The sequence below is a fragment of the Schistocerca cancellata genome, chromosome 7 (genome assembly GCF_023864275.1).
Source record: "Schistocerca cancellata isolate TAMUIC-IGC-003103 chromosome 7, iqSchCanc2.1, whole genome shotgun sequence".
Lineage (NCBI taxonomy): Eukaryota > Metazoa > Arthropoda > Insecta > Orthoptera > Acrididae > Schistocerca > Schistocerca cancellata.
Genome location: NC_064632.1, coordinates 79,870,738 through 79,889,577, shown reverse-complemented (window position 1 = coordinate 79,889,577; position 18,840 = coordinate 79,870,738).

The following is an 18,840-nucleotide window of genomic DNA, read 5'->3' as shown; positions in this document are numbered from 1 at the left end:
TAAGGACATCACACACACCCATGCCCGAGGCGGGATTCGAACCTGCGACTGTGGCGGTCGCGCGGTTCCAGACTGTAGCGCCTAGAACCGCTCGGCCACTCAGGCCGGGTATCGGGGTCTAGACATTCCGTGGTTTCCCTAAAGAGTTTAAGCCAAATTCTAAAACGGTTTGTTTGGGAAGAACACAGAGGATTAACTTTCCCTTTCTGTCTCGGTGTGAGTTCATTCTCCATCTCTAATCATCTTTCTGAGAGTGGGGCATGGGGTCAAATTAGGTCTAACCGGATGTCCTCCTTGGAGACGGACAACTTTTATTACAATCTATTTTAAATCCGATTTGTTATTTTTCAGACAGTGCCGAAAAGAGTTTCGTATCCCTCACTGTGTCTACAGGGCGAACATTAATGAAACTCGCAAACTCCAGGGACGGATTCCTCACTGGAAATGGGAGGAAAAAGCTCCTACGAATATGTTTCCGGAAATGCATCGTTGCCACGGAAGATGGCGCTGACGAATTACAGTTCCTCTGGCCGCATGTCGTGTGTCCCTTGTATGTTGCAGGATACGTGATTGGTGCAGTGTTGTGTAAAGAGGACTGATACGAGAACTCCCATAATTGTGGTGGTCTGGTGGAATAACCATCGTCAAAATCCTTCCTGTAGAGGGAAATCAGCTGCTGATGATCTTCGCACTCGACACGGGTGATAGGGGGCAGGATAGTAGCGGTTGTCATGCAGGGTACACATAACCGTACTCGGCCTACACCATGTAGACGGATCACTTGCCTGGAGCTTGTACTATGGTTCGACTCAATATCCTGATGAAGCCGGTCCTCCTAATCTTGCGTAGGCATCGTCCACCACCTCCCTGCACGTTCGTCTGTCTGAAAGGACCCATGATCACACAAACGCCCAAAAAGAACTTGAAATGTTGTGTGAAATGGTTGATGTCCGTGAGGGTACTTGTTTTGATAAAGCCGCGCAGCCTCTCGACCGTTTCCATCTGCTTGGCCGCACAAAAACGCCATTTCGGCTCGTTCCCAACATGAACACTGGACCTTTCTGCAGTTTACAGCACGCTGCGTCTATCACACAACCAGCAACGCGCAAGGAACCCACGGCACATGATCAGAGGAGCTGTCACTCGTCAGCGCCGTCTACCGTGGCAACGATGTATTTTCTGACACATGTTCATAGGACGTTATTTACTCCATTTCCATTCAGGAATCCCTCCCTGCAGTTTGTCGGTTTTATTAAAGTTCATCCTATGTACAGGGTGGTCCATTGATATTGACCGGGGTAATATCTCACGAAATAAGCATCAAAAAAACTACAAAGAACGAAACTCGTCTAGCTTGAACGGGGAAACCAGATGGCGCTATCGTTGGCCCGCTAGATGGCGCTGCCATAAGTCAAACGGATATCAACTGCGTTTTTTTAAAAATAGGTACCCCCACTTTTTATTACATATTTGTGTAGTACGTAAAGAAATATGAATGTTTTAGTTGGACCACTTTTTGTACTTTGTGATAGATGGCGCTGTAATAGTCACAAACATATAAGTACGTTGTATCACGTAACATTCCGCCAGTGCGGACGGTATCTGCTTCGTGATACATTACCCGTGTTAAAATGGTCCTTTTACCAATTGCGGAAACGGCCATATCGTGTTGATGTATGCCTATTGTGATCAAAATGCCCAACGGGCGTGTGCTATGTATGCTGCTCGGTATCCTGGACGACATCATCCAAGTGTCCGGACCGTTCGCCGGATAGTTACGTTATTTATGGAAACAGGAAGTGTTCAGCCACATGTGAAACGTCCACCACGACCTGCAACAAATGATGATGCCCAAATAGGTGTTTTAGCTGCTGTCGCGGCAAATCCGCACATCAGTAGCGGACAAATTGTGCGAGAATCTGGAATCTCTTTATTGTCGGTGTTGAGAATGCCACATCAACATCGATTGGACCCGTACCATATTTCTATGCACCAGTAATTGCATGGCGACGACTTTGAAAGTCGTGTACAGTTCTGCCACTGGGCGCAAGAGAAATTACTGGATGATGACAGATTTTTTGCACGCGTCCTATTTAGCGACGAAGCGTCATTCACCAACAGCGGAAAATCCACGATGACTGTGACAAGTGAAACATCAGCGACCTTGGCGGATTAATGTATGGTACGGCATCTGGGAGGGAGGATAATTGGCCCCCATTTTATCGATGGTAATCTAAATGTTGCAATGTATGCTGATTTCCTACGTCATGTTCTACCGATGTTACTACAAGATGTTTCACTGCGTGACGGAAGTGCGATATACTCCCAACATTATCGATGTCCAGTCCATAGCTCGAGTTCGGTTGAAGCGGTGTTGAATAGCATATTTCATGACAGGTGGATTGGTCGTCGAAGCACCATACCATGGCCCGCACGTTCACCGGATCTGACGTCCCAGGATTTCCTTCTGTGGGGAAAGTTGAGGGATATTTGCTATTGTGATCCACCGACAACGCCTGACAACATGCGTCAGCGCATTGTCAATGCATGTGCGAACGTTAGGGAAGGCGAACTACTCGCTGTTGAGAGGAATGTCGTTACACGTATTGCCAATTGCATTGAGGTTGACGGACATCATTTTGAGCATTTATTGCATTAATGTGGTATTTACAGGTAATCACGCTGTAACTGCATGCGTTCTCAGAAATGATGAGTTTATTAAGGTACATGTATCACATTGGAACAACCGAAATAAAATGTTCAAACGTACCTACGTTCTGTATTTTAATTTAAGAAACCTACCTGTTACCAACTGTTCGTCTAAAAGTGTGAGCCATATGTTTGTGACTAAGCGAAAAAAGTGGTCCAACTAAAACATTCATATTTCTTTAGGTACTACACGAATACGTAATAAAAAATGAGGGTTCCTAATTAAAAAAACGCAGTTGATATCCGTTTGACCTATGGCAGCGCCATCTAGCAGGCTAACCATAGCGCCATCTGGTTTTCCCCTTCAGGATATACAAGTTTCGTTCTTTGTAGTTTTTTCGTTTGACACTTATTTCGTGAGATATTTGGTCCGGTCACGATCACTGGACCACCCTGTATATTAGTTACTCTCATCCTGATCTTGCTCTGAACTTGGTGGCAGCTTAAAACGGCGTCCCGGGTCGGGTTCGAGTCCCGGTCTGTCACCGAGTTCTCGCCTGCTAGGAAGTTGCAACCCAGCGCACACTCCACTGCAGAGCGACAATTTATTCTCTGATCCTGCTCCTTCGTCTGTTAGGCACACTACAGCCCTTGATGGTAGTTCATGGCGTGTATGAGAATTTTAAAACAAATCGTCGATGTTGTTGGTAATTCGCGAAACAAAAGCACAGAAGAGACAAGTTTGTAGTAGAATGGTGGCCCCATCCATATGCATGCGCCAGTCAGACAAGGCGGTTCTGTGCACTGCTGCCTAATGAGTTTCCTGTCATGGCTGCGGCTCATGCTAGCTGCCCCCCGACACTTTCAGCCATCAATCCTCGACATTGTCGTGACCAGAACGTTGCGTGTCCGTTTTCTTCATTCTAACGCCATTCATATTCAGAATCCGTGACTCTAGTACATAAACAGACGAATGGTTAAACACTAGAACCATTCACGTTAAAATGAAATCTACTGTTACAAGTTTTCATATGTTTACCGGTTTACATTCCATCCCTGAGCCGCGTACTACGTTTAATTGCTCTGCATATCTGCGTAAATTTTTGTTTACAAGGTAAATTGTGCACTAAATAAACCACGTACGATGACAAAAATATCCCACAACATCGTTGGCGGGGAGCTGCACTGTGTAACTAAATTTTCTGCCAGTTGAGAAATTAATGAAAAATATTGGCTAAGTGCGAATAGGACACGCCCTCTTAGGATTCCATACAAACTTAATTATGTTTATAGGTAGTTCATCCATTCCGCGAATCGCAAATCTCTACAACTTTTGCCTGTTATCGATATCGAAACTGGCAGGTTTCAGTCCCGACAATTCCAAGACTTTCGAGAATGTTTTGATTATGAGTTTTAAGTTTAAACTTTTCGTGTAATTTCGAATTTGCTATTGTAATTGCTGAGAAGAAGGTGTATTAACAAAAGGTGAGACAGACAGCTCGATCAGAAATGACAAAATATATATTATATTCGTTTGGAATAGTTACAAACTATTAATTTTCTGATTTTCTCCGAAAATTTGGAAATTTGTGGTAAGGACTATGGGACCCAACTGCTAAAGTCATAGGTCCATAGGCTTAAGCACTACTTAATCTAACTTAAACTAAATTAGTCTAAGGACAACACACACACCCATGCCCGAAGGAGGACTCAAACATCCGACGAAGAGAGCCGCGCCAAACGTGACAAGACACCTGAGACCGCACAGCTACCCCGCGCGGCGTAATTGTTCGAGGTGTATTTTGAGTGAAATTGTGTGACGGACTGAAGGTGTAACAGACAGAAGAATTAATTTCTTGTGTTTCTGCACACACTGTCTAAATGTCACATATTTACACTATGCACACGTGATGTATGTTTGTGGAGTCCGCGACGGTAGTGCTCCTGCTATTGTCGAACAATACCATAGGTGCTTTACGACACGTCGAATTCCTCATTGTAAAGTACGAGGGTGAGTCAAATGAAAACCTTAAATTTGTAATAACAAATCGAAATTTCGCGCCGTTATCCTGTAAGTTGTTAAGCGTGTTACAAAAGACGTGCAGAATGGCCTGTAGGTGGCAGCATAGTGCAGATGCACACCTACCGTCGCAGTATCAGTATAAAGATGGCCGCACCAGGGAAGAACAGCGTTCTGTTATTCGGTTTTTGCGTAGTGAAGGTGTGAAACCTACTGAAATTCTTCGAAGAATGAAGGTTCAGTACGGTGATGCATGTCTGTCACAGCAGCAAGTCTAAGAATGGAGTAGGAAGTTCGCAAATGGTGCAACTTCAGTGGAAAATGCTCCTCGTCCAGGTCAGGCACAACGAGTTGTGACTCCACAGAACACTGCAGCAATTGAAGCCATAGTGAAGGAAAACCGCCGAGTGACACTGAATGACATTGCAGCATGTTTACAGATTAGTCATGTGTCAGCACACCAAAATGTGCACGATGTCCTCCAGTTTCACAAAGTGTCTGCAAGATGGGTGCCACGGCAGCTGACTCCTGAAATGAGAGAACGACGTGTTCATGCTTGTGAAGAACTTCTCCGGCGCTTTGAATGAGAAGGTGATGGCTTCCTTGCAAAGATCTTTACTGGGGACGAAACCTGGGTTCACTCCTACCAACGGGAAACGAAGAGAGAGAGCCAGGAGTGGCGTCATTCCTCATCACCAAAACCAAAGAAGTTTCGAACAGAACCATCAACAGAGAATGCTATGGAGACTCTCTTTTGGGAAGAAAAAGGCGTCATTTTGGAACATTACATGCCTAGAGGGACGACTGTCACCAGTGCATCATACACAGATCTCCTAAAAAATCATCTGCGGCCTGCAATCAAATCAAAGCGACGTGGATTGGTGTCAGCAGGTGTCCTTTTGCAACATGTCAGTGCAAAGCCCCACGCTGCCCGTACAACAGTTGCAGCAATCACAGACCTGCGTTTTGAGTGTCTTCCTCATCCACCATACTCACCAGACCTTTCCCCAAGAGATTTCCATATCTCTGGACCACTCAAAGACGCAATGGGAGGAAAGAAGTTCCGTTCTGATGAAGAGGTACGCCACGCGGTGCATGAGTGGTTGCGCGGACTACCAAAAGGATTTGTTTCTAAAGGAATTTATGCACTTTCTAAGCGCTGGAAGACTTGCGTTGAGCGCGTTGAAAATACAGCTTTGTACCACTTCTGCACAATAAATAATATTTAAAAAAATATTTAAGGTTTTCATTTGACTCATCCTCGTGTTTAACAGAACTATTTGCAAATTTTATGAGACAGGTATTCTTACTAGTTCCCATGCTTCTTCTGAACGGTAGTTGAACTATCTGTGATGCTTAAAGACGCCATTGCAGTGCCTGTATTGTTAAGGAGAACGATGCGGTATGTACCCTCAAGGCACTGCGGCGACTTCTGCTTCTTTGGCTATGAAAGCACGACTCTCGGCCAAGCCGAAACTTCCATATGTCATCGTTCCTGCGTCATTTCCTGTACTTTACACACATTATGCAATTCCCGTAGGGGGGAGGACATTTTAATTGAACGTCGCTGCCTGGTATCTGAGGATAAATACGATACTGCAATGCCTGTGTTGTTAAGATGAACGATGCAATGCGGCCACTGCAGCCGTTGTGAAATGCATGAAGTGTATCCGCAGTTGAGAATACGAGTAGCCTTCAGCTGTATAAGGGAATGACGACAGTGAAAATTCGTGCCGGACCGGGTCAAGAACCCGAATCTCGTCCTTTACTCGAGCTCTTGCTTTAACCGCTATGGCAATCGGTACCCGACTCACGATGAGACCCACACTTCCAGAGTTCGTCGTACACGAGTTTCCATTATCGTAATTCATTTGCACAGCTGATGGCTGCTCGGGTTCGCTACTGCGAATACATTTCATGTATTGTTGGAATGGTGCCGCGTAGTCCTACTACCTGGAGATGACTTTCGGCAAGTGCCAATGTCTCATGTGTTAAAACTACATATTTTTCAGTTCATACTTTGTAAGACTCGTCGTTGTAATCTTCGCTGACTGTTGTACATGTACACGTGCATAGCTCTGAAGATTTGTTGAGTGACACAGAGGAAAATTAGAATGTATGTTAAATTTGTCCTGTCTCGTAGGCCATCCGGAATAGGTCATACGTCCATGGGAAATTTTTTGATTCATAATGTCGTCCCTGTCATATTCCTGCTTACTGACCATATCTCCACGGACATCCTGTCTAGTTAATACTTAAATACTCGTCCTGGTGTACTGCATACAACACTTATCCGTTTCTGTTTCTTCTATGAAGAAACTGTGTCTGCTCAACCTTGGCCATTCGCCTGCTACATCACTGAAGTTTTCAAACTTTCCTGGTATGTTTTCCTTCCCGCATGGTGGATTTCACCACTGTACAATGTGTGGAAAAGCATTTCGCCACGCCACCTAGTGTAGCTCTACACCTTGCGAGTGTTATTGTAGCGGCAATCAAAGCTATGTGACGGTGTACTCGTCCATGGTGAGCTGGTTATCCGTTTCTCTCGGCGAGTACGTAGTATCCTGCAATAACTTCATGTCTATGCAGTATTCTGTAAGTATATTTCCTTGTCTGTGTAGTCCAAATGGCTCTAAGCGCTATGGGACTTAACATCTGAGGCCATCAGTCCCCTTGACTTAGAACTAATTAAACCTAACTAACCTAAGGACATCAGACACATCCATGCCCGAGGCAGGATTCGAACCTGCAAGCGTAGCAGCAGCGCGGTTCCTGACTGAAGCGCCTAGAACCACTCGGTCAAAGCGGCCGGCTCGTGTCTGTAATACCTGTAATCATGTTATAGCAGTTTAGCCCAAAGATTATTTACCAGACAGTTTGTCATTTTCGTTTCACGATGAAGTGAACATGGCATTATGCTTCACGTTCCATGAAGGATCCGTAGACGAGGTAATGGGAAGTTCTCATAACTATGGAAGTACGGAGGAAATAAACTTCAGTGACCATTATGCAGATTCTCAACAGAGTAGCAACATTAGTTCAGGTGATGAAATGGACCTACAATTGGAATATTTTATTGCAAAAGACAACAAAATAAAATGCTCCAGTTCCCAAATCCACCATAAAAAGGCAAAAACCAACACAGCAAATTCCCTGCTGTTATGAAAATTATTTCAGAACCCATTGTAGAGAACTCGACAGAAATATGACACAGAAAGAGATGCCTGGTTATTAGCAGTGAAGAAACGATGGCATTCTTTGGCTTGCTTTTGCTCTCGGGAGAGAAATATACCATCACACACACGCTGCTGAGCTATGGGCCATTGATGGCACTGGAATAGAAATATTTTATGCCTTTACTAACTACAAGAAATTTCTTTTTATTCTCACCGTCATCAGATTTGATGACTAGGTAACAAGAAGTAATTCGATTTTTTTTTCAACAGATTTGTGAAAACTGAAAAATAAGCAGACTGTCTAAGTGAATTTCTCACTGTAGAAGACAACTTCATTCCCTTTACAGGAAATTGTGGGTTCATTCAATACTTGTCGAGTAAGCCATCGAAGTATGATAGAAACAACTTTGAGGAGTGTTACCAGTGTTCAGTATCATGGTGAATAACAACAAGAAACACTGAATACTCAATAACTACTTGAATTTCACGGGTAACATGGAGATGTATTGTGGCAAACAGCCGTAAGTACCGACAATAATCCAAAGCAGCCACAAAAATTGTACACTGGTTGTTGGAAGATGCGAAAGAAAAGAACAGATATCTCTCATGGGGTAAATGGTACTTCAGCGCGTCCCTAGCTAAAAGGATGCTACTCTTGTATCCCGTGTACCAACGAATGAGAATTATTTTGTACTGATATCCACAATGAACGATGATGAAGCTTTGGATCCAGACATGCACAATCTTCTTTTATAATCCAACCAAGGGTGGTGTGGATACAGTTGACCATTTAGGCAGCAACTATTCCGCTTCCAGAAGAACTAGAAGATGGCCTCTGTGTGTTGTCTTTTCACCTATTGAACGTAGTAGGAATCAATGTCCGTATCATTAACAATTTTTATCTCTAGGAGAGAGTTTTAGAAAACTCTGAGATCAGGATGAATGAAGTGCAATATAAAATCAAGAGCTAAAATCACGTTTCTACCAGGGTATATAAAGGAATCTGTAAACAGCTTTGAATACAAAGGGAGTGAATTGCTGCCGGCCGCGGTGGTCTAGCGGTTCTGGCGCTGCAGTCCGGAACCGCGGGACTGCTACGGTCGCAGGTTCGAATCCTGCCTCGGGCATGGGTGTGTGTGATGTCCTTAGGTTAGTTAGGTTTAAGTAGTTCTAAGTTCTAGGGGACTTATGACCTAAGATGTTGAGTCCCATAGTGCTCAGAGCTATTTGAACCATTTTTTGAAGTGAATTGCCCATTGAAGAAACACTACGAAAGTAGTAGAAATGAGGACGACGACGAACTTTGTGAGTGTGTGGGTTTTATTTTGTCAAGTTGCACAAGTACCCTTTGGCTCCTGCAAGAAACAATTTCCATCTCCCACTACTACAGAAGTCAGACAAATGCTCCTAATGTACCAACAAGAACTGCTTGAAAAACATTCAGCAAGAAATATCTTCTGGAGTCGTCTGCTGTAATGAAAAGACACAAAAACATTCTATATTCTTACGCAACTAGTGGAATACTTGGGTACTGGAGTATTGCTAGTTAGTGTAAGAAAACATTAAACGAACGAAAAATATTATTTATTAAAAAAACTCTGAGAAATCAAGTGAAACTTTTTATTATAAATTAATAAATTTCCAGGTTCTTCTCGGAACAGTAGATTGCGTCTATGGATAGGAATGCTATTATTTTACAAAGTATGGACAGGTTCTTTCCTCCATTTTCTTTAAGAATATTATTTACTTGGCAGAATGGCTGAGAGCCGTGCCTACACAACTTCAATAACTTTTCTGGGTACCGTCAAGGCTGTCGCATGAGAAATGTAATGAAGTGTACTGTTATGGAGGAAAGATGGCGGTCGCATATGCTGTAACGCGCAGTACTGTGAGCTGCGACGACTGCAGCCTGCATCACTCGCTGCTGACAAATAACACAACTATCTGTTTCTACCTGGATTGACCTTCGCCAATCAAACTCTCCCCACGTCTTGATGAAGTCAAGGACTCCTATCTACCCATAGTCTAACTATTGGAGTGGTACAACGGTCAGATAACCAGTCCACTGCGATGCCACTCAATGTTCGCTCGCAGGCATTTAACTAGTACTCCGTCCGTGTTCACACTGCACAATAAGTGTGGCAGCCAACACAGTGAACAATGCTTAATCGTGAGCGACACAATACAGAGTATCACCCCAAAAAATGGTTCAAATGGCTCTGAGCACTATGGGACTTAACATCTATGGTCATCAGTCCCCTAGAACTTAGAACTACTTAAACATAACTAACCTAAGGACAGCACACAACACCCAGCCATCACGAGGCAGAGAAAATCCCTGACCCCGACGGGAATCGAACCCGGGAACCCGGGCGTGGGAAGCGAGAACGCTACCGCATGACCACGAGATGCGGGCAGTATCACCCCAATTCGCTAACGACAGAGGTGCTCTCACAGTGAAGTATGGAGGAGAGACTTTGGTCCTCGCCCTTTGCGTACACGTACTAGCGCACTTGCTGTCGTTACGTGTTCCCGCTCCAAGAGTGACTACGAAACGGCCCCATTTTCTGGAAAAATTGCAAGGATACATCATTTTCTGTCTTCCCTCACTCCTCTGGCTCTTTGTGTCAGAAATATTCCACCAATCAGCGTTGCTCTTTTAAACAGTAGAATGACGTTTCATTTAAGTCTAACAATGCGGAAATATGTAGCATCTCCGTTAGGCGTATACTGTCCTCCTGTGGGAACTCCGTGACTATGAAGTCGGTCCGTCAAAAAATGCGTCTTCTGGGTGCTCCCACACAATGTAGCAGAATTTGCTTTTAAGAAGAACATGGGGTCGTTATCCTTTCGCTCTGGCAAAAGCTGTCCTCCCTCTGGGTGGTCACTCCGGCAGAAGTAAGTGTGTGTTGACTCACCCCTCTGAAGGGATAGGCCTCCCAGCGGGCTGGTTGCCTTTTTAGAACGAAAATTCCTGTGGCCGTCATGTTGTGTATGCCAGCCTCGACTTTTTCAGCCTCAGTGCGCACTTGCGATTTACTTATTAGATTTGCGTGTAGGTTACATGATTTCATACAAAGTTGACTGTATCGAGTTTGGGTTCGAATGAAGCATCTTGATGTGCAGAATATGACTGAGAGGACGGAATATGTAAGAAATGAAGGTCAGGAGACCATGCCATCTTACAATTTAACATCAGAATTGATAATCACGAAATAAATGAAGTTGAGGATTCAGCTACATAGGCAGCAAAATAACCCATGATGGACATAGCCAGAAGGATATAAGAAGGAGACTGGCACAGCCAAAAATGGGATTCCTGCCCAAGAGGAGTGTGCTTGTACCAAACATAGACCTTAATTTGACGAAGAAATTTCTGAGAATGAATGTCCGGAACACAGCATTGTCTGCTAGTGAAACATGGACTTTGGGAAAACTGGAATGGATAAGAGTAGAACCATTTGACATGTGGTGCTACAGAAAAATGTTGAAAGTTAGGTTGACTGATGGAAGTAAGGATTGAGGAAGTTCTCCACGGAATGGGTGAGGAAAGGAATGTGTGGAAACACTAAAAAGAGAAGGGGAAAGGATAATAGGACATCTGTCAAGACATCAGGGAATAACTTCCTTGGTACTAGAGGGAGTTGTAGGTCGTAAAAATTGCAGAGGAAGACAGAGATTGGAATACATTCAGCAAATAATTGAGGACGTAGGTTGCAAGCTTTACCCTAAGATGAAAGGGTTGGCACATGAGAGGACTTCGTGGTAGGCAGTATCAAACCATTCTGAAATATGTTGTTGTTATGGTCTTCAGTCCAGAGACTGGTTTGATGCAGCTCTCCATGCTACTCTATCCTGTGCAAGGTTCTTCATCTCCAGTACCTACTGCAACCTACGTCGTTCTGAATCTGTTTCGTGTGTTTCTCTCTAGGTCTCCCTCTATGATTTTTACCCTCCACGCTGCCCTCCAATACTAAATTGGTGATCCATTGATGCCGGCCGCGGTGGTCTAGCGGTTCTAGGCGCTCAGTCCGGAACCGCGGGACTGCTAAGGTCACAGGTTCGAATCCTGCCTCGGGCATGGATGTGTGTGATGTCCTTAGGTTAGTTAGGTTTAAGTAGTTCTAAGTTCTAGGGGACTCATGACCACAGATGTTAAGTCCCATAGCGCGCAGAGCCATTTGAACCATTTTTTGATCCATTGATGCCTCAGAATATGACCTACCAATCGATCCCTTCTTCTAGTCAAGTTGTGCCACAAATTTCTCGTCTCTCGAATTCTATTCAATACCTCCTCATCAGTTATGTGATCTACCCAGCATTCTTCTGCAGCACCACATTTCGAAAGCTTCTGTTATCTTCTTGTCTAAACTATTTACCTTCCATGATTCACTTCCATTCATGGCTACACTCCATACAAATACTTTCAGAAACGACTTCTGGACACTTAAATCTATACTCGATGTTAACAAATTTCTCTTCTTCAGAAACGCTTTTCTTGCCATTGCCAGTCTACATTTTATATCCTCTCTACTTCGACCATCATCAGTTATTTTGCCCACCCCCCCCCCCCCCCCAAATGACGAAACTCATTTACTACTTCATTTCCTAATCTAATTCCCGCAGCATCACCCGGTATAATTCGACTACATTCCATTATTCTCGTTTTGCTTTTGTTGATGTTCATCTTATATCCTCCTTTCAAGACTCGGTCCATTCCATTCATCTGCTCTGCTAGGTCCTTTGCTGTCTCTGACAGAATTACAATGTCATCAGCGAACGTCAAAGTTTTTATTTCGTCTCCATGGATTTTAATTCCAACTCCGAACTTTTCTTTTGTTTCATATACTGCTTGCTCAATATAAAGATTGAATAACATCGGGGATAGGCTACAACCCTGTCTCACTCCCTTCCCAAACACTCCTTCCCTTTCGTGCCCCTCGACTCTTATAACTGCCATCTGGTTTTTGTACAAATTGTAAATAGCCTTTCGCTCCCTGTATTTTACCCCTGCCACCTTCAGAATTTGAGACTATTCCAGTCAACATTGTCAAAAGCTTTCTCTAAGTCTACAAATGCTAGGAGTGTAGGTTGGCCTTTCCTTAATCTATTTTCTAAGATAAGTCGTAGGGTCAGTATTGCCTCACGTGTTCCAACATTTCTACGGAGTCCAAACTGATCTTTCCCGAGGTCGGCTTGTACCAGTTTTTCCATTCGTCTCTAAAGAATTTGTGTTAATATTTTGCAGCCATGGCTTATTAAACTGATAGTTCGGTAATTTTCACATCTGTAAACAACTGCTTTCTTTGGGATTGTAATTATTATATTCTTTTTGAAGTCTGAGGGTATTTCGCCTGTCTCATACATCTTGCTCACCAGATGGTAGAGTTTTGTTAGGCGTGGCTCTCCCAAGGCTGTCAGTAGTTCTAATGAAATGTTGTCTACTCCCGGGGCCTTGTTTCGACTTAGGTCTTTCAGTGATCTGTCAAACTCTTCACGCAGTATCCTGTTTCATCTTCATCTACATTCTCTTCCATTTCTATAATATTGTCCTCAACAACATCGCCCCTGTATAGACCCTCTATATACCCCTTCCACCTTTCTGCTTTCCTTTCTTTGCTTAGAACTGGGTTTCCATCTGAGCTCTTGATATTCATACAAGTGGATCTCTTTTCTGCAAAGGTGTCTTTAATTTTCCTGTAGGCAGTATCTATGTTACCCCTAGTGATATATGCCTCTACATCCTTATATTTATACTGTAGCCATCCCTGCTTAGCCATTTTGCACTTCCTGTCGATCTCATTTTTGAGACGTTTGTATTTCTTTTTGCCTTCTTCAGTTATTGCATTTTTATATTTTCTCCTTTCATCAATTAAATTCAATATTTATTCTGTTACCCATGGATTTCTACTAGCCCTCGTCTTTTTATCTACTTGATCCTCTGCTGCCTTCACTACTTCATCCCTCAAAGCTACCCATTCTTCTTCTACTATATTCCTATCCCCCATTCTTGTCAATCGTTCCCTAATGCTCTCGCTGAAGGTCTCTACAATCTCTGGTTCTTTCAGTTTATCCAGGTCCCATCTCCTCAAATTCCTAACTTTTTCAAGTTTCTTCAGTTTTAATCTACAGTTCATACATAACCAATAGATTGTGGTCAGAGTCCAAATCTGCCCCTGGAAATGTCTTACAATTTAAAACCTGGTTCCTGAATCTCTGTCTTACCATTATATAATCTATCTGATACCTTCTAGCATCTGAAATATGATGACTCGAAATTAACAGATAAAAAATAAATAAAATAAAATAAAAAATCAGGTTGGTTTTAGCATTTGATTGTCCATGCATCGCAAACGCCATTTACACTTCTGTAGAAAATAATAGTTTCTCTCTAAGTAGACCACGTAGCTTGTAGTCCTCTTTGCGCGAATTGCTGCTGGAAGGCCGCTGTGTGTTGACGGGACAGCGGTCGGTTCAGCGGGCGTGCAGGTAAGCCTAGGCAGCGGGAAGGGGAGGGGGGGGGGTAGGCGATATGGTAGGCAGAGCCGTGGCGTCGCGGCGAGACGCGCTTATCTGCACTGCGCGCTCCGGCCGACGAGCGCCGGCTATTGTTTTCCAGCGACTGATAAGGCGGCAGTGCGACAGTCGGCAGGCGGGGCCGGCCGCGTTATCTCTGCGCGGGGCGGCCCGCCTGGGAGGCTGCAAAGTTGGCTGCACTGCCGGCCCCCCGGGGCGCACGGCGTTTAAGCGGCGCAGGTGGATGGGAAGCGAGGCGGGAAAGTGGAAGGGAAAAATACTGGCCCGCCGGCTTAGGCGCCCGGAATTACTGCGACGCGCGCGCGCGCGGCGAATGTGCCGAGGTGCGGCCCCGCCGGCTTGTTGGCTGGCATACATAATACAAGAATATATCACGGGCCGAGATGAGCTGCCGCGCCGCGCCGCACCGCCGCCCGACTCCTTCCTGCACCCCGTCACAACTTTCCCCTGACGCCTGGTGTGCGTCCGCTTCCTCTCCCAGCCGCGAATAAACGCATTACCGCTGCAGGTGCCCTGCCCTCCTGCACCCTCTCTTTGCCTGAGCGCAAAGTAAAATGGCGTGTGACGGTAACCAGTGCTTTACCTTCTCCTCCACCCCAAAACGTACATTTTTGTCTATATCCACACCCCCGTAGCACAGAAATGAAATATCTGCAGGCATATACACAGCGCGTTAGGGGAATAATCTGATATTTCTGTTGATGACTCAGGATAGTGTTCTGAATAACGTTACATCATTATTTACTTTATCTGCAGGCTAATGATTATACCAATTAGAGTAGTAGCTTTTTTGGTTGGTTAGTACTTCCAACTACACCTGTCACAAGCAAGCAATTAATGTTTACTTTAAGTTTCCTTTAATTTACGTCTGTGGTCACAAACCTTTTGTTGACTGATTACCAGTTTCAGTCTTTATTGACCATCATCAGATCTGTTTCATAAAAACGAAGTCCTAATGTACTGCGGCCATACTGGCATCGTCAAATGTTAAATGACAACATTTGACGATGCCACTATGGCTGCAGTACATTGCCGGCCGCTGTAGCCGAGCGGTTCTAGACGCTTCAGTCTGGAACCGCGCGACCGCTACCGTCACAGGTTCGAATCCTGCCTCGGGCATGGGTGTGTGTGATGTACTTAGGCTAGTTAGGTTTAAGTAGTTCTAAGTTCTAGGGGACTGATGACCTCGCAAGCTAAGTCCAATAGTGGTCAGTGGTCCTTTGAACAATTTTTTGCAGTACATTGGGACTTTATTTTTATGAAACACACCTGCTGATGGTCATTAAAGATCGAAACCGGTAATCTGTTAACAAAAGCTTTGTGACCATAGACGTAAATTAAAGGAAACTTATTGTATATACGGGTCACTGTTTTTTCGCGACAATGTAGCAGCTTGTGAATATTTACTTTCATGCGGAGAGCGGGCCAGATACTGTATTGTTTGTTAAACGTCGCCGGCCGCGGTGGTCTAGCGGTTCTGGCGCTGCAGTCCGGAACCGCGGGACTGCTACGGTCGCAGGTTCGAATCCTGCCTCGGGCATGGGTGTGTGTGATGTCCTTAGGTTAGTTAGGTTTAAGTAGTTCTAAGTTCTAGGGGACTTATGACCTAAGATGTTGAGTCCCATAGTGCTCAGAGCCATTTTTTTGTTAAACGTCGGCGTAAAGTGGACTGTCTAAACTGACAGGCGTAGTCGACTTCGTGGTGCAGTTACAGTTGTGGAGAAAACATCAGGTAGTAAAATATGCTGTGTGTTTGTGGAGAGAATTGTAGAGAAAAACAACTATCGCACTGAAGTGAGTGCATATTAAAGTATCAATTACCACGATATATGTTCCTACATCACAGACACCCTGTACATTCTGCAAGCCATTGTACAGTGCATGGAAAAGGGTACATTGTACCAATATTACGTTTATGTACTTAATGTGCCACCCTCATTCTGAACGAGGGAAAAGTGACTGCCTCTAAGACTTAATCTCTCTCATCTTTTTCTCTTCATCTCTAAATGAGATATTGGATAGTGGCAGCACAATGGTCACAGAAAAATGGTTCAAATAGCTCTGAGCACTATGGGACTCAACATCTGAGGTCATCAATACCGTAGAACTTAGAATTACTTAAACCTAACTAACCTAAGGACATCACACACATCCATGCCCGAGCCAAGATTCGAACCGGCGACCGTAGCGGTCGCGCGGTTCGAGACTGCCGGCCGTTGTGGCCGAGTGGTTCTAGGCGATTCAGTCTGGAACCGCGCGACCGCTACGGTCGCAGGTTCGAATCCTGCCTCGGGCATGGATGTGTGTGATGTCCTTAGGTTAGTTAGGTTTAAGTAGTTCTAAGTTCTAGGGGACTGATGACCTCAGATGTTAAGTCCCATAGTGCTCAGAGCTATTTGAACCAATTTGGTTCCAGAGTGGAGCGCCTAGAACCGCACGGCCACACCGGCCGCCAATGGTCACAGAATCTACTTCGAATATATGTTCTGTAAATTTACTCAGCATGGTTTTATAGGAACTATGTCGTCGTTCTTCCAGCTCACTGAGAATCTTCGTTACAATTTGGTGTGAGCTGTGCTTATCTGTTGAAGTAATAGCAGAGTGACACTGATTCAGTTTGGTGTCTGTGCTCATGCGTGCTTGGTAGAGTCTCCAAACACTGGAACAATTTTCTAGAGTCAGTTACCATAGCATTTTCTAATCGATTTGCTTTACATACACATTGTACTTTCCCAAAACCCCTATACCTAATCTGTCTTCCAATCACCTTCCCTAATACCGAATTTACACTACTATTCCATATCATATACCTCTTTGATATTACGAAGGGCTTTCGGCAAGTAATGAGATACGCTTTTTTTCTGAAAGAAGGTTGGCTTTTATTAAGTATTCCAATACGCCATACTATTCCTTACTCATTTAGCTACAAAACTCCATTTTTCAGCATAATCTCGTTCAGTGTGATGGCCTTACGCTACCTTACTGGGAGGGCCTCTATGAACGCATGGTACAGCTCTACTGGTCGACATTTAAGTCAACGTCTTTGCACCTGAATAACCTCCCCACCACCCACGTACTGTCTCCAACGGAGTGCACCTTCATTGCTCGAAAGAAATGGAAGTCGGGAGGTGCGAGATCCAGGCTATATGGTGGATGAGGAAGAACAGTCCAATTACGTTCTTTGAGCTCCTCTCGGGTGAGCGGATTTTTGAGGAGGCCATGCGTTGCAATGCAGAAGGAGAAATACGTTCGAATTTTTTTGATGACGAATGCACTGAAGTTGTTTTTTCAATTTACTGAGAGTAGCCCAGTACACTTTAGAGCTGATCGTTGTGCCATGAGGGATGACATCAAACGGAATAACCCCCTCGTCTTCGCAGAAGACCGTCGCCATGACTTTTTCGTCTGAGGGTACGTCTTCGAACTTTTTCTTCGGGATGAGAGGTACTGTGGCGCCACTCCATGGAATGCCATTTACTTTCCAGTTCGATATGTTCAACCCACGTTTCATCGCGTGTGACACTGTTCGAGAAAAAAATTGTCATGATTAGCCTAGTAACGCGCGAGCTGTTCCGCAAAGATCATTCTTCGTTGCTCCTTATTGTCTTCAGTTGGAGGCGAGGAAACCAACGTGCATACACCCTTGAATAGCCCAACTGGTGGACGAATGTATCAGCACTACCAGCACAGACGGCCAGCTGAATGAAATTGTCCGCACGTTCCAACACTGCAAGAGCTACAGCCGTGTGCGGACACCTGGATGCCGAACAGGTCTGTGTGATATTGTTGCAGTGATGAAAGACGCCCCTTCCAACGGTTCAGCGTGCTCCCGTTCGCTGTTAGATCTCTGTAGACATTCTTTACGCCCCTGTGAATGCCTTCGATGTTCCGGTTCTCCACCAAAAGAAACTCAATGCCAGCTCTCTGCTTCCAACGCACTTCTATTACAGGGGTCTGCCTGAAGGCTACGTATAGCACTGCCACCAATCCAAACTTCATAAAATTATAGGGACTAAAGCGGGACTACTCTACAATGTCCTACAAGAAATTACGCATTTTTTCAACCGAAATTGGCCGATAGAAAAATTTGTTAGCATTACTTATTGAACGCCCCGCGTACGAATGCCTTGTGACGTCCTCAAGATGTTCGCAACTAATCTTATATTTTGAAACTGTCGGGTTCTTTCTCTTTTTACAGACATGATCGCATGTTTATCCCAATTTAAAGAAGATACCATTGACTACACCAAGTGGAAATTTTTGTCGACGTCATTGGGATTATCCTACGACGATATTTCTCTGCAAAGAACAGCATCGTCAGTAAATAGCCCTGTGTATTGTTGATATTGTAAGATAAATCATTATTCATGTTGGAAACACCGGAGCATGTACAGAGAATTTATAAACATGTAAATCAGAATGGATGGAAACTTAAGAGTCAGACCACTACAAAACTAC